Raw genomic sequence first — 25,805 nt, 5'->3', positions numbered from 1 at the left:
GAAGGGTGGGGTGGGATGAGTTGGGAGATTGGGATTGATATATAGACACTACTATGTATAAACTAGATAACTAATGAGAACCTACTGTATAGCACAGGGAACTCTACTCAGTACTCTCTGGTGACCTATATGGGAAGAGAATCTAAAAAAGAGGGGATATATGTATACGTATAGCTGATTCACTTTGCTGTACAGCAGAAACTAACACAACATTGTAAAGCAACTATACTCCAATAAAAATTTTTAAAAAAATAAGGGAAAGGGGGAGGTTAGGATGAGCCCTGTGCTGTTAGGTTGGAATTAGAGATATCAGTGTGAACTCATGGTGTTTAAGAAAGAGGAGAGATGCAAAAATTAGTGGGCAAGAGCATAATGATAAAAAGGATATCTGCATAGCCTCAAAGTATCTCTCCACAAGATTCTTACTAGTTACAAAGGGAAAAACAGTAACTTTAGGATGGAGAAACCAGGCAGACACCCCCTTAACCAAATGATCAAAGTTAATATTACCAATACCATAGATATCACGAACCTCCAGATACGATGCACTGAGAAGGGCACACATACTTCTGTGGTATGCTGGCCAGAAAAGCATCAACTCAATATAATCATAAGATAACATCAGACAAACCCAAATTGAAGAGCAATCTATGAAATAACTGATGAGTGCTTTTCAAAAGTGTCAAGGGCATGAAAGACAAAGAAAGACTGAGGAACTCTTCCCAGATTAGAGTGGGATAATGGATTAGATCCCCAAACAGAAAAAGGACTGGTGAAATTTGAATAAGGTCTGTAAGTTAGTTAATAATATTTTATTAATGTTAACTTCCTGGTTTTGAAGTTTTACTATGATTATATAAGGTGTTAACATTTGGTGAAGCTGGATGAAGTGAACTCTACGTACTATTTTTGGAAGTTTTTGGAAGTCTAAAATTATTTCAAAATAAAATCTTTTTTTAAGTTTCTGCCTGAGCCAGCACCAAATTCATTAAGGGTTCCTCAGGTTATCTTTCATGTGGAAGGTCAAGAATTGGACTGCAGTTTGGAAGGTCTAAAGACCTCAAGACCTTGCTCCTTTAGGATCCCAAAGCAAGGTGGGTAAAAGAGGTAACTAAGAACCAAGTGAGGGCAGGAGGCCCTTCTAGTTTCTGGATGAGAGTGAAAAGGAAGATTATATCCATGGGCAATTAATGAATCCTCTTTTTATGACTGAGGATAAATTACATAAAACACCCAAACTCATCTTAAGAATTAATTAAAAAAAGATAAGAGGGGCTTCAGTTATCCAATGTAACACAACTGGAACTGAAATTTAAGCACTCCAAGGAACTCCTTGGTGGTCCAGTGGTTAGGACTCCACGCTTTCACTGCCAAGGGCCCAGGTTTGATCCCTGGTCGGGGAACTAAGATCCCACAAGCCACGTGGTGCAGCCAAAAAAAAAAAAAAAGAAATTTAAGCAGTCCAATCTTCCAGTTAGACAAAGAAGTTCAAATTCTGACCCTCCTTTCTCAGCGGTAAGACTATATGCAGTGGCAAAAATTGGGGCAGAACGAAAGGACCAAAAATAAAAATTTTTTAAAAAGGAAATTCTACACAAGAGCCCTAAGAGGAACAGAGAGGTTCCTTTCCTACTTAGCCCATTCCCCTCCCAGGAAGGGTAAGAACAAATGAGGAAAGAAGTGAGGTTTGGAAGCTGTTCATTGGTCCCTTATCTGTTGATCCCTTACTGACCATTCATTTCTTGTTACCGAAAACTCCCTTTCCCTTTAACTTTACAATCTGCCATCTTAAGTTCAGGATCCTTCACTTAACATCTAAAGCTCTCCACAGCATGGCCCTAACCTTTCTCTCCAGTCACGTGTTTATTTCTGAGGCACAGAGCTTAGTGGTGAAGTGAGGGATGTTAACTAAACTTATTCTGGTAATCATTTTGCAGTATATACATATATTGAATCACCATGTTGTACACCTTAAATCAATACAATGTTATATACCAATTATATCTCAATAAAACTTGAAAAAGGAAGGAAGGAAAGGAGGGAGGGAGGGAGAAAAGGAAAAAAGAACTTAGGCTTTGGAGCCCAACAGACCTGGTCTGAATTCCTGTTCTGCCATCTCTTAGCTGGTGACCAAGTTACTTAATTGCTGTAAGCCTAAGTCTCCTGACTTGTACAGTAGGGATGATACTGTCTGTAACTAATGTGATTGCCGTGAGTGGCAATTAAACAAGAGAATGCATGCAAAGCACTTAACGTTACGCATGGCACAAAGTAATGACTCAATACATGGAGACTACTACAAGTCCTAAATGGATCCTATGATTCTCACCTTGTTACTTTTACTCAAGCTGTTCTTGCCTCCTGGAATGCCTCTGCCTGTAGAAATTCTATCTGAACAATAACTCGATTAATTCCAGGTGCCAACTTTCTGCTAACAACCTCAACTCAACATGACCAAGAACTGAATCAGGGGTAAGAAAGCACAGAGCAGAGGATGGTGGGGAGGAACTCTGCTGACATTTGCTGCCAATGACAACGTTGGCCTCCAAGATGTGCATGTGTCATATATGTGTTTTGGGGGCCTGCTACTGTCATTTTCTGTCTGTCCAGATCCCTTTCTTTGGGGTTTGTTAACTATGGAGAGCTTGAAAAACAGTTCACAAGCAAACATATGCAAATGCTTTCTCGGTCGGTGGGAAAGATGACATTTGCCTATTGGAAGGAATAAAGGAATAACTCTGATGCCCCTCTCAGCCCTGGTATCTTTTGCTCTGCCTGCCTCCAAACACCAGCAAGTAATGCCAAGGGAAAGAAAAGTGTGAAAAACACTCACCCAACTCTTCCCTGAAAGTTAAAGGTATCTGAGTCCATGCTGAGTTCTTAGGGTTTGGATGCCGACAGGTGTGCATTACCCATATGGCCTCAGTGGGCACTCGTCATACAGTCACAGATGAGCAAAAAGAACTGCCTCCCTGAAGAGGGAGGAAGAGAGATCTCCACCAGCTCCGTGGAGATGCACTGACAGATTCCAGACCAGACAAAGCTTTGTGGGTTATTTTCCCTTCTTATTCCTGACTTGGGAATGTTTCCTGGCGTGCGAGTATATCACTCTCCATCGTTAATGGCTCAGAGGGAGTTTGAGGGTCATGGAAAACTAAGTAAATGGTCAATTCAAGTGGAGTCAAAGGAAGCAGGTTGCCTTTAATATTTTGTTAGTGAAATGAATAATGCTCAATTATCTTTGAGTCTTTCACAGTCAGACTTAACACGGGAAACATGGTCCACAGCACTGCAATATATTGACACACATTAGGATGTCACAAAAATGGGACAGAACAGCTATTCTCTTGAATAGAAACAACCCCAGCTTCATGTTCCAGCCTCAAAATTCTCTCCCTCCCTCTCTTCTCCCTTCCTTCCTGGCATAGACATTTAATGAATACCTACCATATACAGAGCCCTGTGACAAGTACTACTGGAAATACAGAAATGAATAATGTTGTGTCCTTGGTAATTTGCAAGTTTAACAGGGAAGAAAAGACTGTAACAAAAGCAGAAATGAGCCACTTGAGGATCCTACAAAACAGCCCACAAGCCTCAGACACTGGCTCCCTTCAAATAAACTCAATCCTGGAGATGTGACCAAAGTAAGAGGAGTGTTGATGGATCTGAGAAATTAAAGGGAACTTTGTGAGAGGGTTTTGGGCAAGTCTGCCCATTTATATTTATTATAGGTACTGTCTTATTGGACTTATTTCAAAGAGAGTCTTTGTGGGGTAAACTTTCTGAGGCCCTGAATGCCTCACAATATTTCATTCTTACATTTAAATAATATTTAGCTGGGTATAAAATTCTAGGTTCCAAGTTCTTTCCCCTCAATACTTTGAAAATTAACACTCCCCTGTCTTCTTGTATTTTGAGTACTGAGACATCAGTATGATTTTGTTCCTTTGTAGATGATCTGCTTTTTCTTGCTAGGAAGTCTTCTCTTTGTCTTTTTTTTTTTTTTAAATAAATTTACTTATTTACTTATTTTTGGCCATGTTGGGTCTTTGTTGCTGGGCACGGGCTTTCTCTAGTTGTGGTGTGAGGGCTTATTGAGGTGGCTTCTCTTGTTGCGGAGCATGGGCTCTAGGCACACAGGCTTCAGCAGTTGTGGTATGTGGGCTCAGTAGTTGTGGCTCGTGGGCTCTAGAGCGCAGGCTCAGTAGCTGTGGCGCTCGGGCTTAGTTGCTCTGCAGCATGTGGGATCTTCCTAGACCAGGGATTGAACCCACGTCCCCTGCACTGGCAGGTGGATTCTCAACCACTGCACCACTAGGGAAGTCCCTTCTCTCTGTCTCTGATATTTAAAAAAATTTACTAGTATGTATCTAGATATAGGTTTACCTTATATATCCTGTTTAGCAGACTCTGAATCTTTTCAAACTGAAGTCATCCATATTCCACTAAGACTGGGGAATTCTTGGTCTGTATTTCTTCAAATGCTTAACTCCTCTCCAGTTCTTTTTTCTCTCATTCTTGGGTTCTTATTAAACTGACGTGACACTTCTCTTTCCATCTTCTACATCTTCCGTGTTTCTGAAGGATTTTTTTTTTCGTATTTTTCAATTATTATTTTAGCTCATTAATGTATTCTTCATTTGTACCCATCTTGTTATTAACCTCCCCCCCACCATCAAGTTCTTTATTTCAACTCATATTTTTCATAGCTGATATTTCTAGATGATTCTTCTTTGTAACTGTTTATTTTTGCTTCATGTTCCCAATACGCTCCCTTAGCTCTTCAATGATACACTAGTTTGTTTTCAATTATTGTTTTGACTAGTTTATTAAGTTCGCTTTGTCTGGTAAGGTCTGTTAAGTTTGTTGTCTTTCTTTTGGAATAGTTGCACTCGTAAGTTATGTTACTTAAGAGGATCAATGCTCAGTAACTCCTAAGGTTACCACAGCAATTTTTTTTTTGATTGGGCAGACCACCTTTGTTATAAGTTTCAATCAGATTTCTCAGATTAATGTTAGTGACTCCACTCTCATTCTGTTAGGTTTAGGTTATACATTCATCCTTCCAGGGGTTTATTCACCCATCCAAAGAAACAAACTTTTCCACATCGTGCTTAATACATTAAGGTTTCTGAGAAAATACAGTAGAGGCAGAATTCATCTGAGGGGCTCTGCTTTTCACCTATGATAACCACTGACAGAAGTTTGGACTCTCTTTGGGCATGGCTACACTAAGTAAAGAAAGTGGGGGTGAAAATAGCACTTTCCTGGGAATTAGTAGACCTAAGCTCCAACCACAATTCTGTCACATAATAGCTGTGTGATCTTGGACACATCACCTAACTGTCTAGGCTTCAATTTCTTCATTTGTAAAATGAGGGTTGAACTACATCATCTCTAAGGTCCCTTCAAACTGTACAAGTCTATCATTCAGTTTCATACGGATATACCATTCCAAAGAAACATCAGTATTTTATGTAGAGGAACCCACTACTTTAGAAAAAAAAAAAGTACATAAATTTACTTTTGTAAAAAGACAACCAAAAGACAGTTCTTTTTATTCCAAACTATTGATCCAACACTCCACACCCACCTTGTGCCCTTAAATCTGTGTTTGGAAATGTTTGAATCATGTAAATATGAGAATTAGAAACACTATAATAATCAGTTGTGAAGCTATTTAAAAGAATTTTTTTTTTACTTTTTATACAATTTTACAGGTTACTTTCCACTTACAGTTATTACACAATATTGGCTATATTCCCCGTGGTGTACAATACATCCCTGAGCCCATCTTACACCTAAATGTACCTCTCACTGCCCCATCCATTGCCCGTCTCCCCTCCGCACTGGTAACTACTAGTTTGCTCTCTATGTCTGTGACTCTGCTTCATTTTTGTTACATTCACTAGTTTGTTGTGTATTTTAGATTCCACATATAAGAGATACCATACAGTATTTGTCTTTCTCTAACTTATTTCACTTACCATAATACCCTCCAAGTCCATCCATGTTGTTGCAAATGGCAAAATTCCACTCTTTTTATGGCTGAGTAATATTCCATTGTATATATGTGCCACATCTTCTTTATCCATTCATCTGTTGATGGACACTTAGTTTGCTTCCATGTCCTGGCTATTGTAAATAATACTGCTATATGCAGATGGCCAACAGGCACATAAAAAGATGCTCAACATCGTTAATCATCAGGGAAATGCAAATCAAAACCATGATGAGATATCACCTCACACCTGTCAGAATGGCTATTATCAAAAAGAACACAAATAACAAATGTTGGCGAGGATATGGAGAAAAGGGAACCCTCGTACACTGTTGGTGGGACTGTAAATTGGTGCAGCCGCTGTGGAAAACAGTATGGAAGTTTCTCAGAAAAACTAAAAATAGAGTTACCATATGACTCAGCAGTTCCACTCCTGGGTATTTATTCAAACAAAACAAAAACACTAATTTGAAAAGATACATGCACACCAATAAATTTACTTTTATGTGTAAACCATGCAACCTCCTATAGAATAATCGAGAAAAGAGGAAGGTCTATATGCAAAGAGTCCAGTTTGCAACTTACTCTGCAATAAAGCTCAGTTTTTCTAACCATTTCCTTTATTAATCTTACTCCTGGCTATAGACTACCTCAGGGCATTTTCACAGCTTTCACCCATCTGTTCCCATTTAGTTTTAGCTGCTAAATCTATAGACTCCAAGTGCTAAATACTAAGAGTTCCAATAGTTCAGCTAGCTCTTGTGCTCCCAGCTTAATCTCTCTTGTCTTCCCCAGTAATCAGCCTTTGCATAGTTCCCAAGGCTCAGCCCCTTTCTCCAGTTCCCATTATTTTTCTCTCCTTGAATCAGAGTTTGTGAGCTGCTTTTTATGCTAGAGGCACATGATGTCATTGTGTCTACCCCCAGCTGTTCTTAATTTTCTCTCAGCTCAGCTCCCTTGGAGGACTCTCAGCAGGCCCAGAGACACAAGCCCTCCCTTCTAGGGTGCAGATGAAAAGCTGGGGTGGAGGCGGGGAAAGGGCAATTCACCAACCCATAATGACTAATCCTAGCAAAATAAAGGGCAGGGCCCTTTTAAGAAACAGAGCACTCCAGGAGAGGGCGGAGCCAACTGAATAAGCCCCAGATTCTGATGAGACAAGTGTGCTCCTGGAAGCTGTCATAGCAACAGGAGTTCCCTATCCAAGATGTCCACCCTCTCTCTACCTCAGGCAGTTCTCTAAGACCTGAGAATCATGCTCTGAGCGCTGTCTTGAATCACCTGGCTCCAGCTACACACAGTGCCAGCCTCCTGCCTCCCACCAAGGACTGGCCTTCTCCGTTTAGAGAGTTAAAATGGATTGTGGGGGACTCTAGACAAATTTAGCTCTCTCCTCCACAGATGCCCAGTGTTCTGTGGTGGTGTAGAAAGTGCCCTGATATACCAATTCACATGACTCGTAATTCTTATTGAATTTATGTTCCAGTATCCATAAGTGCTGCTTGAAAAATGATGATGTAATGATGCTTTACACAAAGGAATGAATCTCTGAGGTGGAAATTCTTACTACACAATGGCACCTGGCTAGAGCACACAGGATAGTACCCATACTAGTAACTTTGAAATGAGTTTCCCACTGGGATAGTGGTAGAAATATTTTTCCCTCATTCTATTTAGACCAGCAGCCAGTTGAGAACAAATCCCTCCAGAGCAGAGGGCAATTTTGATGGAACCCAGTGGAAACCCATGAGGCAGCCCCGACTACACATTAGAATCTCGGGTGTGTGTGTGTGTGCGTGTGCGTGTGCGTGTGCGTGTGTTAGTTTTTAAGTTTATCTTGAAATAATGTTAAAATTACAGAAAAGTTGTAAAAACAGCACAGACAGCTGCCACACACATTTCATTTAGCATTTCTCACATCAAAATTTTACATAACCATAGTGCAGTGATCAAAACTAAGAAATTAACCTAGGTACAATACTATTAACTAAACTATAGATTTTATTTGGATTTCACTAGTTTTTCCAGTCATGTCCACTTTCTGTTCCAGGATCAAATTCCGGATACCATGTTGCATTTAGTTGTCATATCTCTTTCGTTTCCTCCAATGTAGGACAGTTTATCAGTCCTTCCACATCTTTCATGATCTTGCAGAGCACTGAGCAGTTATTCTGTATAATGTGCCTCACAAATCTTTCCACTAAGGTCCTTTTTCTGTTCCAGGATTGAATCCAGAATAGTATGCTGCATTTAGTCATCCTATCTTCCTAGTTGCCTCCAATTCATGGCAATGTCTCAAGGTTTCCTTGTGTTTCACGACCTTGACAATTTTAAAGATTATCATGTACTTTGTAGAATGTCCCCCAGTTCGGGTTTGTCTGATGTTTTCTCATGATTACATTGGGATTATGTATCTTGGGAAAGGAGAGCACAGAAGTGAAGTACCTTTCTCATCACATAGTATCAGGAAGTACATGGTATCAATATGACATACTGGTGATGTCAGCCTTGATGACTTGGTTAAGGGGATTTCTTCCAGTTTTCTCCACTGTAAAGCTACTATTTTAAAAAAACTATTATGTTGATATAGTTGTAGATTCACATGAAGTTGAAAAGGTGATACAGAGAAGTTCTGTGTACCCTTTACCCAGCTTCCCTCAATGGTACATGTGTATATTCTTGTAAATACCACTACAGTCCGAACAATTTCTACAATCAGAAACAGAACAATTCTATTACCACAAAGATCTTCCTCATGCTACCTCTTTATAGTCACAACCCTCCTCCCAACATATCTAACCCCTGGACACCACCGATCTGTTCTCCAGTTTTTAAATTTTATCATTTTAGAGAATATTATATAAACGTAATCAATCAGTATGTGACCTTCTGAGACTGACTTTTTCTACTCAGCATAATGCCTATGATATCCATCCAAGTTGTTGTGTGTATCTGAAGTTTACTCTTTTTATTGCTGAGTAGTATTCCATGGAATGGATGTACCATAGTTTGTTTAACCACTCACATATTGAGGGACATTTGGGTTATTGTCACCTTTTCATTATTGCAAATAGCTCTGCTATGAACATTCATGTACAGGTTTTTGTATGGATGGAAGTTTTCATTTCTCTGGGATACATGCCCAGGAGTGTGACTGCTGAGTTGTATGGTAAGTTTATACTTAGTCTTGTAAGAAACCACTAAACTACTTTCCAGAGTGGCTGTATTATTTTTACTTTCCCACCAGCAATGTATAAGAGATCTAGTTTCTTCATATCCTCACCAGCATTTGGTATTATCGCTATTTTAATTTTAGCTGTTTGAATAGACATATAGTGATATCAAATAATGGTATTAATTTGCATTTCTGTAATGGCTAGTGATGTTAAACATCTTTTCAAGCGTCTATCTGTCATCTACATATCTTCTTTAGTAAAATGCCCGTTGCCATTTTTTGCTTATTTTCCAATTGGATTGTTCTTTATTCTGTTTAGTTTGGAGAGTTCTTTATTCTTTGTCGAATATGTGGCTTACTGATATTCTGTCCCAGTCTATAGCTTGTATTTTCATCCTCTTTAAGAGGGTCTTTCACAGAGCAAACGTGTTTAACTTTGGTGAGTTCCAATTTACCATTTTTTTTTTCTTTATATGGATCATGCTTTTGGTGTCAAGTCTAAGAACTCTTTGCCTGGCCCTAGATCCAAAAGATTTTCTCCTATGTCTGTTTTCTGAAGATTTATAGTTTACATTTTGCAAACTTACATGATCCATTTTTGGATAGTGTCTGCATAAGGTGTGAAGTTTAGGTTAAGGTTCTTTTTTCTGGCCTATGGATGTTCAGTTGCTCCCATACCATTGATTAAAAAGGCTATCCCTTCCTCCATTGACTTGTTTTTGCAACTTTGTCAAAAATCAGTTGAACATATTTGTGTGGGTTTACTTCTGGGTTCTCTATTCTGCTCCACTGATGTGTGTGCTTATCCCTCTGCGAAACCCCACTTTCTTGATTAATGTAACTGTATAATATCTTGAAACCAGGTAGACTGATTCCTTCCTCTTCCTTCTTCTTTTTCAAAATTGTTTAGCTATTCTAGGACCTGTGCCTTTTCATATACATTTTGAAATAGTCTTCTGATAAGAACTTGGAAGTGATCACTCCCATCCTTTCAAGAAAACTGGGCAAACCAAAAATATCAATGACTTTTCTTGGACCCATCAGAGAATCGAGGTTGCAGGGCAAACCACCACCCCAAAATCTAAAGATTTAGGAACATCCAGAGAGATACGGCTGTAATTTACTTACCTGGAAAAGAAGGCTCTGGAATCATAAACTGGTAGGAGCACCAAAACTGGTAATTTTGACAAATTGCTGGAGGAAGAATGTGGACGACTGTAAGAGTGAGAAGCTTCTGAGGACTGAAGGCACAGGGGAGCCCCCCCCCCCCCAAATTTCAGGAAATCCACCAAATTCTCACAATAAAGATGTCAATAAGATCCTCTTGTGAATCTGGCAGGGGGAGGGAAAGAAGAATCATTGTGAAATATGCCTAGAGCCTTCTCCATAACTCTACAAGGAAAAAGACTTTGCCACACCTTATCCTAACTGGGGAACGGCATTCCTCCCGCTCCAGCCTCCCTCTAGCCAACTTTAGAAAACCACATACAAAGACAACAACTTTAAGGAAGACAGAGTGGGGGGAACACCTTAACAAGGGAACAAGCATAAGAATTATATCAGACTTCTTGTCAGAAACCATGCAAACAAGAAGAGAGTGGAATGAAATATTTAAAGTGTTGAAAGAATAAAAACACCAATCCAGATTCTATAACTGGCAAAATTATCCTATAGAAATGAAACGAAGTCTTTCTCAGAAAAAACAAAAATGGAGGGAAATAAAAGAAGACTTGTCCTGGGCAAAATGTTAAAAGAAGTTCTTCAGGGGAAAGGAAAATGACGACAGAGGTCAGAAACTTGGATCTTCATAAAGAAAGGAAGAGTGTCAGAAGGAATACATGAAGGTACGGTAAAATCTTTTATTTTTCTGATTCTTAACTGGTTTAAAGATAACTGTTTAAAGTAAAAAATAGTAACAATATACTGATTGATTATAGCATATGAATAAGTGAAGTAAATTACAACAACGTCACAAGAGATGGAAAGGAAGATTTAATAATACTCTGTTATAAGGTGCCTGCATTACATTTAAAGTGTTATTTGAAGATGAACTCAGTTAAAAATGTATATTGCAAACTCCAGGGCAACCACTAAAAAGTTTTAAAGAAGTATAATTGATATTCTAAGAGAGGAGATGAAATGGAATCACAGAAAATCTCAGTTAGAACCAGAGAAGGCGGGAAAAAGAGCAAGGGAGTCATTTTCTTTGCTCTGAAGTCTACTTTATCTGATAGTAATATAGCCATTCCCACTTTCCTTTGAATAATATTTGCATAGTATATCTTTTTCTGCTTTCACTTTCAACTTACTTATATATTAACTAGAAAATATAAATAGTAAATAGTAAAACTACTATCTGTCCCTTTCCATACTTTATTAGAACTGAATTACTAAGTCCAGCCCACACTCAATGGAAGGGAATTAATCTCCACCACCTGTAGGGAGGAATATCAAAGAGTTTGTGGACACATGTTGAAACCTCCAGAGCAATTAATAAATATTTGGGGGGGGGTGACAATTTGAAGCTATGCAAATATCTTGCCCTCCAAAATTATTACTAGGCCTAGTTCTTTTTTTTTGAGAATGGTATTTAGAAAACAAGATGTGGTTCTAGGTAAGCTCAGTTCTATTTGAATGTCGCTGCTTTTAGGCCCTGCCAGTAGAGAGAGCGAGGGAAGACAGGCATGTAAAATAATCCATGTATACACACATATAAATATTAATGCCTGCATCTACTTACCTTTACATGTATATATTTATATATGGATATAGATAAGCTTACATTTTTATATGGATATCTCTGATTCTAATCTAGTACCACAGAGTTTATTCTAGCTTTCCCTCCTTGCTTATTTGTAATCTCTTTCTATGACAGACTCTCTGAGGTACCTCTGAAAATACAGATGCCTGGAGCCCTATCCAGTATCAATTAAGTTGGATGCACCCGTAGGTTTTAAATATACAACCAGGCAAGACCAAATACATCATTTGTGGGGCCCAGTGCAAAATGCAAACGTGGGGCTCCTTGTTCAAAGAGCAGGGTAAAAGTGTCACTGAGGTACTACAACGTACAGATGTTTCCTTTCTTCTGCAGCCTTTCATTCAACGTGTCCTGGTATTTTCTATTTGCTACTCAATATTATTCTAAGTCAAGAAAAAGTAAAAATTCCAATTAGTAACATGTATCTTACCGTTCATCTTTACATTGTACAATACCAGTTTTAAACAAAAATACCAGAGCATTTAATTCATATGCAGAATCACCAAAATTGCACAATTTGTATTGCATGCCCCAGCCCTGGAAGGTGCCTTGAGCTGGCCAGAAGAGATGAACACAAAGCCGGACTCAAGAAAGTTAGCTATAAGGAGGAAGACAGGGTCACCTAGATGTGGAGTAGGCCCAAAGGACACTCTCTAGGGCCTGGGAAGGCACTCATGAGGCAAGTGTAGACCCTTACAGGCACCTGGGAACCCTACCCCATGACTTGTGTCACATGTGTGTGCTCGGGCCTGACAACTGTTTGGTTTCATCCTTCTTCTAGCTGCTGGCCTGACATGCTGTGCCTTATCAGAGGGCAGGGAAGTGGACCCAGGCATCTCCCTTCCCGAGGCAGATGCCTGCCACCCCATCCGGCAGCATAGGACAAGGTATTACCACCTCCTCACAAGGATGCACTAGGTACCTGGATCAGGGATGGGCAAGAGATTCACCCCCACTGAATGTGCGTAGCGCTGTGAACCAAGTGCAAGGATGGTCACTGCCATGCCCCACCTTGAGGGGCTGCAGGGGGCATGCACTTGACTTGACCCTCCCCACATCGAGGCTCCCGCTGGACTTTACTTAACAAAACACAGGTTCAAAAATAAAATTATTAAGAATTTCAAATGGCGACCGCAAGGCATTAACCCCCCAGCATGGAGCCCCCTTCTGAGCATGGGGCCCTGTATAATTGTGCTGGTCATATGAGTCTGAAGATGTCCGTGCCCCCTCTCCCCCTCCTCCTGCTGTGGTTCTAACGTTCAGCCAAGGTTGAGAGCTACTGAGCCAGATCCTGCAAGGGTTGGTGGTCAAGATGGTCTTGCTCAAACCAGTTCCCAGGCTACCAGAGCCCCTCAGAAAACCATGGATGGAGAGACTGACCCAACAGTAGCTGAGAGGAGGAGACCAGACTGTGTATCACTGCCTGAGACTGTCATTACAGAGATCACAGTAAGGAAGCAGGGAGGCCAAACAGTCAGTTGTAAAGAGAGGCTCTCATTCCTCTCTCTCTCTCAGAGCCCACAGCCTTACCTCAGTACCACCTGCTGGTTGCATGTTGGCCTGCCTTGCCCAGTGTGAGGGGTTTTAAAGTACAGGTTATACACATCGAAGCGAAGTGCAGGTGCCAGCTAAGTCATGGAGGCCACCTTTCTCAGCAGCTTATTTTCTTACCTATTTTGCCCGCCAGCAGGTTAGGCTCTTAGCGAGGAACCCTGAGGCTGCTCCAGGCAGCCATCTTAGCCTGGGTCCACAGCTTATCCGCTGAATTCCAGAGTCAGAATATACAGATCCTCTCACCTCTAGCCCCTAGCATGACATAAGCTCCTCAGGGGGTTTCTTTGCTTTTTATTCAACCTTGATTCTTTTTCTTAAATTAAAAATGTTTTTTTTTTAAATTTTTATTTATATTGGAGTAGAGTTGATTAACAACATTGTGTTAGTTTCAGGTGTACAGCAGAGTGATTCAGTTATACATATACATGTATCTATTGCTATATTTAAAATAGATAACCAACAAGGACCTACTGTATAGCACAGGGAACTCTGCTCAACCTTGATTCTTTTTAGAACATTTTAGCCTCTGCCACCTTCTGTAGCTAGCACAGCAAGCACTCACTTAATATTTGTCGCCTCATTTGCTTGCTTCTGGCCTGCTCCTAGGCCAGTTCTTAGAGTCTTCCCCTTAAGTTCCATCACCTTTCTTGGTTCCTCACTCAGGCAAAACTCCTTCCGCCTCCTAGCGTTCTCTTTCTAACCTCTCTCTGGTACCCTAATGGTGCTTTATAATACCAAAGTATCTGTATTTACATTACAGGGCAAAGAGAAATACAATGAGAAAATATACATACTGGGGGACTAATCACAGGCCCTTTCTGCCACTTTGGTCCTGAAAGTCAGTCCCCTGGGGAAGATGGACAAGCGCAGTGTCAAGAACCAGAGCTCTGGAATTTGAATCCTAAATCTGCCTCTTACCAGGTTGCCCTGTGACCCTGGACAAGTTACTTAACATCTTCGACCTCTGGATTCACTCTCTGTCCTGCTTTCCTCCCCAGGAAACTGGTATGGATTATATCAACAGGCTTGACTGATCCCTGGCTTCTGGTTGGATTTGGCCAGAAAGGAACTCTGGCCATTGATCAAAGATTGGGAGAAGAGTGTAGTTTCCTCCTAGCTTCCTGCCTCTGAAGTCACCCTGTGGGGAGTTAGCTATGTCCCTTGACCAAATACCACTGCTCATCTGAAGGCTACCTGCTCTAGAGGTCTCTCCTTCCAGATACTCTTTCTAGACTCTCCTTTCCTTCATTCCTCTGGGCCTGGGTGATAGTGGTGGAGTAACAGCCCCACTATACTAGCCATAGGGTATTTTGCTAGCCCTTATGGCTTCCCTACACCCTGCCTATATCTTGTAAATAGTCGCTTTAGTAAAACCTTCTCAAACTATCCTGACTGCAACGTGCCATATTTCCTGTTAGGACCCTGACTAATGCAGAGCCTTATTTCCATTGCCTTTAAAATGGAGATAGCAACACCTATATCACAGGATTGCTGTCAGAATTTAAAGGAGACAGGTCAAATAAAAGTATCCAGCAATGTCTGGCACAAAATAGATGCTGAATCAGCTCCCTCCTCATTTTTTCTTTCTTCTTCAAAAGCTTTTTTTTTTTTTATTATTATTTTGGGGTTTGAGTCCTAACATTGTGACGTAGGAGCTAAATAATTTTCAACAAGTGCTTTCACCAATCTGAACCTTAGTTTCCACATTTGTAAAATGGAGTTCATTTAGCAAATTCATCCTACCAAAATTAACAAAGCTTCTACTATGTACCAGGAACTGTTCTGAGCAGTGATTTAAGACTATCCGTCTTGCCTATGTCACAGAATTATTGCAAAGATCAAAAAAGCAATGAGTCCTTAAATACCACAAACTTCCAAAACTCACCCAAGATGAAATAGATAAACAGTCCTATTATCATTAAAGAAATTGAATCTGTAGTCGAAACCTTCTGAAAAAAGAAATCTTCAGGCTCAGATGATTTCGCTAGCAAATTCTATACAAAATTTAAAGCAGAAATAACACCAGTTCTATACAATCTTCCAAAAAACAGAAAAGGAGGAAATGTTTCCCAACTGATTTAATGAGGCAAGCCTAATGCTGATACCAAAATCAGACAAAAACAGTTCCAAAAAAGCAAGCTACAGACCAATATCCCTCATGAATATAGACACAGACATCCTCAACAAATATTATCCTATCAAACCTAGCAATATATAAAGAAATAATACACCACAATCAAGTGAGGTTTATCACAAAATTACAAGGTTGGTTCAATAACAGAAAAATCAGTCAATGTAATCCACCATACCAGCAGTCTAAAGAAGAAAAACTACATGATTAGAGGCACACCTTGGAGATATTGTGGGTTTGGTTCCAGACCACTGCAATAAAGCAAATATCACAATAAAGCAAGTCACATGATTTGTTTGGTTTCCCAGTGCATATAAAAGTTATATTTATACTATACTGTAGTCTATTAAGTGTGCAATAGCATTATGTTTAAAAAAATGTACATACCTTAATTTAAAAATACTTTATTGCTAAAAAATACTAACCGTCATCTGAACCTTCAGCGAGTTGTAATCTTTTTGTAATAATAACATCAATCACTGATCACAGATCATCAGAACAAATATAATAATAAAGAAAAAGACTGAAACATTGCAAAAATTGCCAAAATGTGACACAGAGACACAAGCATCCCAAATGCTGTTGGAAAAATGGCACTGATAGACGTGCTCAATGCGGGATTGCCACAAATCTTCAATTTGTAAAAAAAAAAAAAAAATGCAATATCTGCAAAGCACAGTAAAGCAAAGAGCAATAAAATGAGATATGCCTGTATATCAATCAATGCAGCAAAAGCATTTGGAAAAAAGTCAATATACATTAGTAATATAAATTCTCAGCAAACAGGAATAGAAGAAAAGTTCCTCAACCTAATAAAGTGTCTCCAAAAAAATCTACAGATAACATCGTACTTCATGGTAAAAAGACTGAATGTTTTCTCCTTACGACCGGGAACAATGCAAAACATTGCCTCTCGCCACCAATTCAACATCACACTGGAAGTCTTAGCCAATGCCACAAAGCAAGAAAAATAAGCAAGAAGCATAAATATTGGAAATAAATAAAATTCTATTTGCAGGCAACATAACCGTCTAGACAGAAAATCCCAAGGAACTGACCAAAAAATTTTCTAGAAATAATAAGTGAGTTTACTAAGGTGGTAGGATACAAGGTCAACATACAAAAAACAATCATATTTCTATATACTCCCCATGTTACCATTGGAAACTAAAATGTAAAAACATACACATACACACACACACACACACACACACCATTTACTGTAGCTCGAACAAAATGAAATATACTTATGTGTAAATCTAACAGAATATGCACAGACTCTGTATGCTAAAAACCATAAAACACTGATCGAAGAAATTTTTAAAAGATCTAAATATACGTCTAAAAATACATTATGTAAATATATTGTGTTAATGGATTTGAAGAAACAACATAGTAAAAATGTTAATTCATGCCAAACTGATCTATAAATTTAATGCAATTCCAGTCAATATTCCAACATAACTTTTTTTTAGATAAGTAAAATTTATTTGAAAAGCAAAGGAACTAAAAGAGCTAAAAAAATTTTTGAAAAAGAAGAATAGATTGAAAGAATAACACCAAGTAAAAATAACACTAAGTAAATCCACACTAATCAAGACAGTGTGGTACTGGCACAAGGGAAGGAGCCATAGATCAATGGAACAGACAGAGAGTCCAGAAATAGACTCACATGAATATGGCCAATTGATTTTTGACAAAGTTGCAAAAGCAATTCAATGGGAAAAAAGTATTTTCAACAAATGGTGCTGAAACAATTTTACACCCATATGCAAAAATATAACCTTGACCTAAACCTCACACTTTACACAAAAATTAACTCAAGGTGGATAATTGATCCAAATGTAAAACATAAAGCTATAAAACTTTTAGAAAAAAAGAACATAGAAGAAACTCTTCATGACCTTGGGTTAGGTAAAGAGTTCTTAGATATGATACCAAAAGCATGATAAACTGGACTTCCAAATTTTAAAGTTTTGCTCTGTGAAAGACACTGTTAAGAGAATGAAAAGACAAGCCACAGGCTGGGAGAAAATAGTTTCCAATCACATATCTGAGAAAGGACTTGTATTTAATATATAAAGATCTTTCAAAAGTCAACTCTTTATCCGCCTAACCATGAGATCATTCTAATTCAACCTGCCCTCACCGAGCATGTGCTCTAGGCCAGACCTAGTGCTGGATACTTTCACATCCAGTGCCTCACTGATTCCTTGTACCAACCACAATTTAGGTAGTGATTATTATCGCCATTTTAGGATGAGAAAACTGAGGCATCAGGGATAAACAGAGAAAAAATAATGAGATTGATGGGAAACTGGATAGTAAGGCACTTCAATCTCAATCCCAGATTATACTACCATTTTGATTTCCCATACTGAGGCCATGTTATGATTCATAGAGTTAGTAAGGGTTTTTAGAAAGAAGAAGAGTTTTCACTGAAATAAGTAGCACTCTAGGTAGGAGAAACCCAGTCGTCTAAACTGAGCCCAAATTAGGGGCATTTGCCCAAGTTGTTGGCTTTCATGCCTGCAAGAGACAGCAGGAGAGATATCAGGTGATTAAAGGAAAGACTTCCTGGCTGACCAGGGCCTTCCATGTTCCAATCTATGGATGGGTGAGCTCATAGAATCTTTGTCTTCAGGAGAAGAGATGGTCTCAAGAGTTTCTTTCAGATTTAAGAGATGAAGGAGAATGGGGAAAGTAAAACAGAGAAGTCAAAGAAAGAAAATGTATCCAAAATGCCATTTCTTCTGCCTTAGCAAGGTCAGTTCAACAGGTTATCATGCCTTCCCTCTTGCCTCCTTCCTAATTTCATTCTTTAAATCACAGATAAAGTATTTAGCTTCATTACTTTCATTAGACAACAATCATTAGTGTGAATCACAGGATCAAAAAGCCCAAGTGCCTTTTGGGAAATTCAACTCAACCAGGTTTTTTTCTTCCTCAGTCTCATAATATGAACAGTGATGTGGTGATGGACAATTTGTCTATCCAAGATCATCGACCCCACTGCACCTTTTAAACACCTATCAAAACTGGTGTTGACGAATGCAAATACTGTCTTCAGTTTTAAATAGACCTTTGATGGCATAAATAATCCAACACTAGACATGATTCTAGTAAGCGGAGGCCAAGCCAAATGGGCTACACAAGTTCAAAGGTGGCCGCTGCCTCAGGGAGAGTTTTAATCACATCGCGTTTGTGTGAAGGTTTTCCACTTGACAGAAATAGATTTAACACGGTCCATTCAAAACAGTCTCACTGCAACTCATTGGGGGCTTTAAGAAAGGTGGAAAACTTTCAACAGGCACACTTTATTCTAAAAACCCTTTGTCGGATACCTGTACACATACAAAGACAACAGTCGATAGCAAGAATAAAGGTTTTACCTCCTTTCCACAGTACTCTTTTCTTAATATGCCTCCAATCGGCAATGCTCTACCTCTGGAATTCCAAGCTCAACTTGCATCTAAGCACTGTCAAATGAAAAGGAGATAATAAAATTACTAGTGTGTTACAAGGTGATTAAATTTACATAATGACTCTGGATTTGATTAAATGCCAGATCCCCCCTCCAAAAAAAAAAATGACCTGTAGAGGCATTAAATCTTACAGCCACACGCTTCACTGCATTTCTGCCTTATCCACAGAAGCTCCGGTGTATCTCAGCAGAGATTACTGCCTTCCCTCCACAGGAACACAACATGTAGGTAATGCCTGGAAGCTTTTTCAGGAGAGTGGCAGGGACTCATGCAGCTGATCTGCAGAATAAATATCAGAAAAATGTGAGAGGGACAGTCATTGTACTCATCCAGAGAAAAGACCGTAGTGCAGGCTCAGAGGCAGATTTTTCTACTCTACTAAAAATGGAAGGGCTTCTTAAAATGCTATCCAAATACCTTCTCCCTAAAGCCAAGGCTTTCCTCCCATTAACAAACTCTGAGGAGCTCACCATGGGCTTGCTCTTCCAGGAGCACACTGGTGAGGAGCGAGGCCACAGTGTGCCAGATTTGAAACCATTCCTGTCAAACTGGTAAGGCGATCTATGCATGTTCTCTCACCCTAAGTATTATCTCACACCAGGATCGCATAGTGGGGTATTTTCTCACTGCTCAGTTGCTGCACAGCCCTGGATGGCAGTCTTTGAAATAAAAGCATTCACACGGACAAGTAAAAAAAGAAAAGAACAACCACCACCACCACCACCACCACCTACGCATTATAGTTTTAACAGACGCCAAAGCATAAGGCCCTACGACACAAATCTCGGAATACCCGTCACACCTACTGAAGAAGATTACGCCAAAAAAGTGCTCTTGAACATCATCTGCCTCTAGGCCAAGCCACTGGAAAGGGGCTGGTACTGGCTCAGAAAAGAGATGTGCCTTATTACCACTTTCCAATGGAACGTGAAGAAAGGGGGACGAGAGCATCAGCATGCTGTTCATTTACTGGGTCCAAACTGCTTTCGTCAGAGAAAATTGATTCCTTCTCTACCAAGACTGATGTAAACTAGCCATTCCACATATTCCTAGCTGCAGTTAACAGTCTTCGCTGGGGAAGTATGGAAATCTAAACTCTACCAAAGCTCTTGGTGTTGTTCAATGCTCTACACATCCCTCCCTTTCAAGGGACCCTACTGTTTGCTCACACATGTGCATCAATCCCTTGCTAGTCATTCACTGAGATTTAGAGGTAGCTATGGTCTACCTCCAGCCTACCTACCGTGTGCCTGCACTGCATTCAGCGAAGGTAAGACTCGGGTTTCAGGTCAATGCCTTATCATTAAATCATAAATAGTAACCACAATTGTGGCAGGCAGGTTGCCTCAGCAACCTGAAACAGTACTTTAGCATATGTCTGACCGACAGTACTTACAAAATAACCTCTTAAAAAGTGCCATTATTGGGCTATTTTTCAAGCATACAACAATTTGAATATCAAAAGACCAAATTTCCAATTGCCGGCACAAAGTAAAGTCTATAAACTAGTGGATTAACATTTTCTAGGCATCTTTTCATGGCCCTTAAAAATATGTGTGAGCACAATAAGTAAATAGTTTTAAAGGATACAGGATGTCTTTTAATCTTTCCAAAAAATCGTGTTCGTTAGTTTTTATAATAATCACTTGGAAGGCTAAAACTAAAATGTGTTTCCCTGCAAAATGTTTTTCTTTATCACACCGGTTTATTATGGAAGAGTTGCTGTGAGTCATGAAACTGCCTTGTTCCATTTTTCTTTAAAAAAAAAAAAAATCCCCAGGGAACTCAGGGAATTAAACTCATAAATTTAATTTCAATATCTGGTAAGCTGTGGGGACAATTATTAAGGCAGTCATTTATGAGTACGTAGGGGAAACCCAAGTGATAAACAGTGGTCCATATGGATTCTTCAAACACAAATCATACCAAACGAAGCTAACTCCTGTTCATGATAGGATGACAAGCTGAATGGTGAAAGAGGATGGAACAAAGTTAACATATCTTAGAGAGAGAAGCATCTGACATCATTTCATCTGACATTCTTATGGGAATACCAAAGAAAGACAATAAATAGAGCTAGTAAAAGAGAAACCTGACGTAACAGCTAGAACTGGTTTAGTATGAACTCAAAGTGAGTGGAACCAGTGACAGGGTAGGATAAATTTCAAACGCAGTACCCACCCGGATCGTGAACAACTACTCTTGGGTTATGTCAACATGGATTGTAATCTCAGTCAATATAATCAAAGTACATACAGCTACTACATACACTGTTGGGGAGAGAAATAAATTAAATGCATTATTGATACATTGGAGCTGTTTAAATCAATCGCGTGCGTTGTGTATTATAAAGTCAAGTATTTCCCATATAGAGAATCTTCATCCAATGAATACGAATGTAACTGGAAGGTATCTGTCTGTACAAAGAGGCCACTGAGAAGCACACAGAGACTGCGATGACCGGGAAGAGACTCCTCTTTGTTTAGGGGAGGGTGGTAATCCCAGGCTTCTTTTGTCTGCAGAGCAAGTCCATACATGGTCAGACTTACCCCTCCAGTTGTATTTCCAGACCAATCGCCATTCCCCTAGGTTTTCACACCTGAAGGCTGTGTGGTTCCTCAGCCTAAACTATCTTTTTTTAAAGTGCCATTAAAATGTCTTCCTGTAATAGTCTCATCAACCCTTTAAAACCAAGCTCAAAATCCCCTTTCAAACATAATATATCCAGATTCCCTAATTAAAATTAATTTTTCACTCCTCCAATACTCCCACAGCACCTTGTTTAAACTTCTGTATATACCTTTATTATTATCTTCCTTGTATGAGAATGAACAGTGTACATGTTGACTTCCCTGTTAGACTGTGAACTCCTGGAGGGTGAGAGCCATGTCTTAGTCATTCTTTATCTTTTTCACAGCAGGTATTCAACAAGTATTTGTTGAACTGAATTGGATTGGAACTGGAATAAACACATCATCTAGACATTTATTATTGAGAAAGTCCCACAATTCCAGGGCAACTGCTATTGGTTTGACCTTTCCCCTTCCAGATTTTCAGGTTTATTTTCCCATGCTTGGAATAAAATAAAACTGAAAACCTGAAAATAAGTAAGTAAATAAGACTGAAAACCTGAAAATAAGTAAGTAAATAAATAAATACTCTTCCAACTGATTCAATTTCTATCAGACGGTTAAGAAATGAAAGGGATTTACCTGACATCTGGAATGGTCTTTCTTTTGGACTCCAAGGGACTTAGAAATTCCCAATTCAGTGACTGGGCCATGACGTCCAGATTCTGAATCCCCAAAACAAGAAAGCAAGGCAGTTGGAGAATCAAGACTGGAGATCAACAAAAGAGAGAGAGAGAGAGAGAGAGAGAGAGAGGGAGAAAGACCAGAATAGAAATCATCTCCTAGTTACCATGTACTTTATCTTGGACACCTCATTCAGATCAATCTGAATTCCAAGAGGCAACAGCCAGGGAAGGCAGCACTGGTAGGGAAAGTGGAGAACTCTGATCTGGAAAATACAATGAAAGACCACTTCCCTCTTGCAGATTGGTGTTTGGGGTCAAAGCAGGGGTTGAAAGCCTGTGTCTTTAACTGAGGTGGAGCATGAAGAGATTAAACAAAAATGCCCCATAGCTGCTGATTCTGCCTGAGGTCTTCTAACAGTATTACACCGGAAGGACTGTGGGGCTTCATAATGTGGGAATCCCTTTGCAGCTTGAATTGTAAGCAGGAAGTGCTTCCTCCCACCCAAGATCCCCTCCATGGTGTAGCTCCTAAGAATATGCTATTCCAGCATGCGAGAATTCAGCGCCACCCTCTTGCACAGAGCCTGGCATGTAGCACATACTCGGGAAGTGGATGTATGTTGTGGCCTGTCCTTAGAGAAGCACAGGCTCACAGATAAACTAGGGTTGCTCTGTAATGACTGGCTAGCCAAGAAGTACTTGCTGACTTAGGGAGACAGTACATGTGCTGGTTAAAAGCACAGCTTCTAGGGTCAGATGAACCTGGCTTCAAATACCAGCTCTTCCACCTACTAGCTGTGTGACCTTGGACAATGTCCTTAACTTTTCTGTGCCTCATCTATCATCTGGGAACAATTATTGCACATCCCTCATGAGTCTGTTGCGAGGATTAAAGGAAATGACACATACAAGTCTGATGTACAATAAGTGTTCAAATAAGGGTGTGCTAGGATTAGCAGTTCTTTGAGGGAGGGCTCAAATTGTCCATGGCCAAATGAAAACTAGTAAGGACAGAACATGTCCAAATAAGCAAGAATTTTAGAGTCAGTGAGGCTAGACCAGAAAATATAGGCTGAAGCCGAAGGAGAAACTCTTACGAAAAGGAGGAGAGAAACTGTCATCAAGTGTTGAGACAAGCCCTGGAGGCTGGATTGGCAGCTCCCTTGAGAGTGGTCCGAGGCCAGGGTGGATAAATGGTGTGCAGGCAGGGAGACCGATCAGGCTAATTTTGATTTCCCTGAAGCATCCGCAAGCCATTGGAATCCTTCAAGTGTTGGAATGTATAACTGGGTAACGCCCTCAATATACAGAAAAGGTAAAAGAAACCTGAGGACAGTGGATGAAAATTGAGTTTATGCATTCAAAAAATTGGCCATCTTTCGTGCCCTCTATAGAAAACTCATCCAAACCTCAGGGCTCTCCTAAAGTCCCGTTTAACCGCGCAGCCTTAAAGGGAATCAGCAGGACTGCATGTACTGACGTGGAAAGCGCGCCAAGATATATATACGTAGAAGTGAATTTACAAAACTCTTTCGAGCTCTAGTCAGTGTTTCCTGAAAAAGCATACATGTGTGCGTATGAACCTATATGTATATAGGTGCATAACTGCACACATACATACACTTTTGTACGCACAGAAAAGTTCTGGGAGGATACACAAGAAATGGTTACTGATGATTATGCCTAAGGAGTGAGACCAGGGGCGTGAAGGGGCTCTTCATTTCATATCCTTTTGTACTGGTTGCATTGTTGCTATGAATATGTATTACATTTATAATTTAAGGAGGAACAAGACAGAAGAGAATAACTAAAACCTCAGACTATTGTACGGTGCTTTGCATGAAGTAGAACCCAGTAAATGCTTGGATGAATGGATGAGAGTCACTCAATTGTCCCATCAGTTGGTATATGAGAAGGGAGAAAAGGATACAAAAAGAAAAGAAATAAAAGGGGGAGAATATAGAGATCACAGAAGCAGCCTGGAGCAGTTCTCACTACCTCAAAAGAGGAAAACTAGAAGGAAAGCTACCAAAGAAAGGAGCTGATGAACACCTTCCCTGCCCCAGTGGCACCTGCTGGCCAAGATTCCAACGTACTTGGCAACTACTGCCCGCAGACCTATGAGAGGGTGTAAACAGAAGGCTCTTTAAGGAGCTGATCAAAGCTGGGCTGTGCTCCAAACAGGGAAGGAGCGGATCAGAAGTTAATGTCCTCCTCCTGGCCACAAAAGATGCTTTGCCGTGAGGATGCATCTCAGTAAGGAGCCCAGGGACTCCATGGAAAGGGCAGTAAAACATCCCACATTGGTAACGATATATGCCATTTGCAGACCACTACGTTCCCAAATACGAGAGTTCATTTTAAAATGTCCTCCCACGAAGAACAGTACAAATTAAAGGTAGAAAACCCTATTAGGTCATCCACTTTCTCCTAAAGGCCTAATGCAGACTATATTCTGCCATGTAAATCTTAACGCTTTCAATGATGTCTGAGGAGGATTTACACTAACAAACCCTAAATGGAAAACACAGGCACAAAGCGGCAATACTGACTGCAAAGGAAAGAGAGTTACCTTTACTGATTCATCCTGAACGCTGAACTGCCAGGATGTTTTTTAATTTATATATTTTTTCAAAGAATTACAACTTCATTGTAGGTTTAATGGATGGAGCTATCAGAGTCAAGTTAAAGCAAATGAACACATATGGCATTTTCACTGATCGATTCAATGTAGTATGCTCATGGGAGGCAACTAAATTCCTCAGCAAATACGGGGAGAAAGAGGGAGATCTGGTGAACAGCAGTCCAAGTGTGCCTTTATTTTAACAAGGGCAAATACTCTTTGGGCAAGGCGGCAAGGCGGCTGGACCGTGCTGTGGCTTTCTTGCCAGTAGAGAATTCCCTAGGAAAGCTAATTAGCTCTCCAACGAAACTCACTTACACTGATCGTCTTCAACTCTGTGATTTAGCAGTGAGGGCCCTTATAAACATGTTTTTAAATTTTCTTTTACTTTACTTTTCAGACTCTTCTCTTTTCCTTCCTTGTGATCCAGCTGGGGAAAAAAATAGGAATGTTTCCTAACTTTGGGACAATTACTCAACAAATGACCTATAGTAAAACCACAAGGGGAATTCAGACTTCTTTTCCCTTCTCCTTTCTTTCCTTCCTTCCTTATTGTCTGGCCATCTGAACGATCAGCCTGGCTGCACCACCAACTTGCTGTGCGGCCTGGAGAAGCGGCTTCTCCTCTCTAGGGCTCATCTGTACAATGAGGAGCTAGACCAAACGAGCAGTCACTTTCGATGGCGTTGACTCTATTAAGTCTGAGTGAGAGGACTCTCCGAAGTCCTTCTTGACCCCATTATCAGCCGGAAAGAGCTGGAAGCCCTCTCTAGTCAGATCCCCAACCCCTGGTGGAGGACACCCAGCCTTCAGTGT

General features: G+C 40.0%; 1 long non-coding RNA gene across 4 annotated transcripts in view; it reads right to left on the bottom strand.

The window, feature by feature from the left end:
• LOC114484680 (uncharacterized) overlaps positions 1 to 25,805 on the bottom strand; it is a 137,934-nt gene that overhangs the window by 34,024 nt on the left and 78,105 nt on the right. For 2 of the 4 annotated variants that reach the window (XR_008616341.1, XR_008616343.1), the window contains 3 exons: positions 19,242 to 19,389; positions 19,018 to 19,104; positions 10,308 to 10,511 (listed from right to left, as the gene is read on the bottom strand). This is a non-coding gene — a long non-coding RNA (uncharacterized lncRNA). The remainder of the gene's footprint in view (positions 1 to 10,307; positions 10,512 to 19,017; positions 19,105 to 19,241; positions 19,390 to 25,805) is intronic. The other 2 variants (XR_003677851.2, XR_008616342.1) reach the window with 2 other exon arrangements.

This window comes from Physeter macrocephalus, chromosome 21, assembly GCF_002837175.3.
Source record: "Physeter macrocephalus isolate SW-GA chromosome 21, ASM283717v5, whole genome shotgun sequence".
Taxonomy (NCBI): Eukaryota; Metazoa; Chordata; class Mammalia; order Artiodactyla; family Physeteridae; genus Physeter; species Physeter macrocephalus.
The sequence above is the reverse complement of the archived record's forward strand: the minus strand, read 5'-3'. Positions and strand labels throughout refer to the sequence as shown.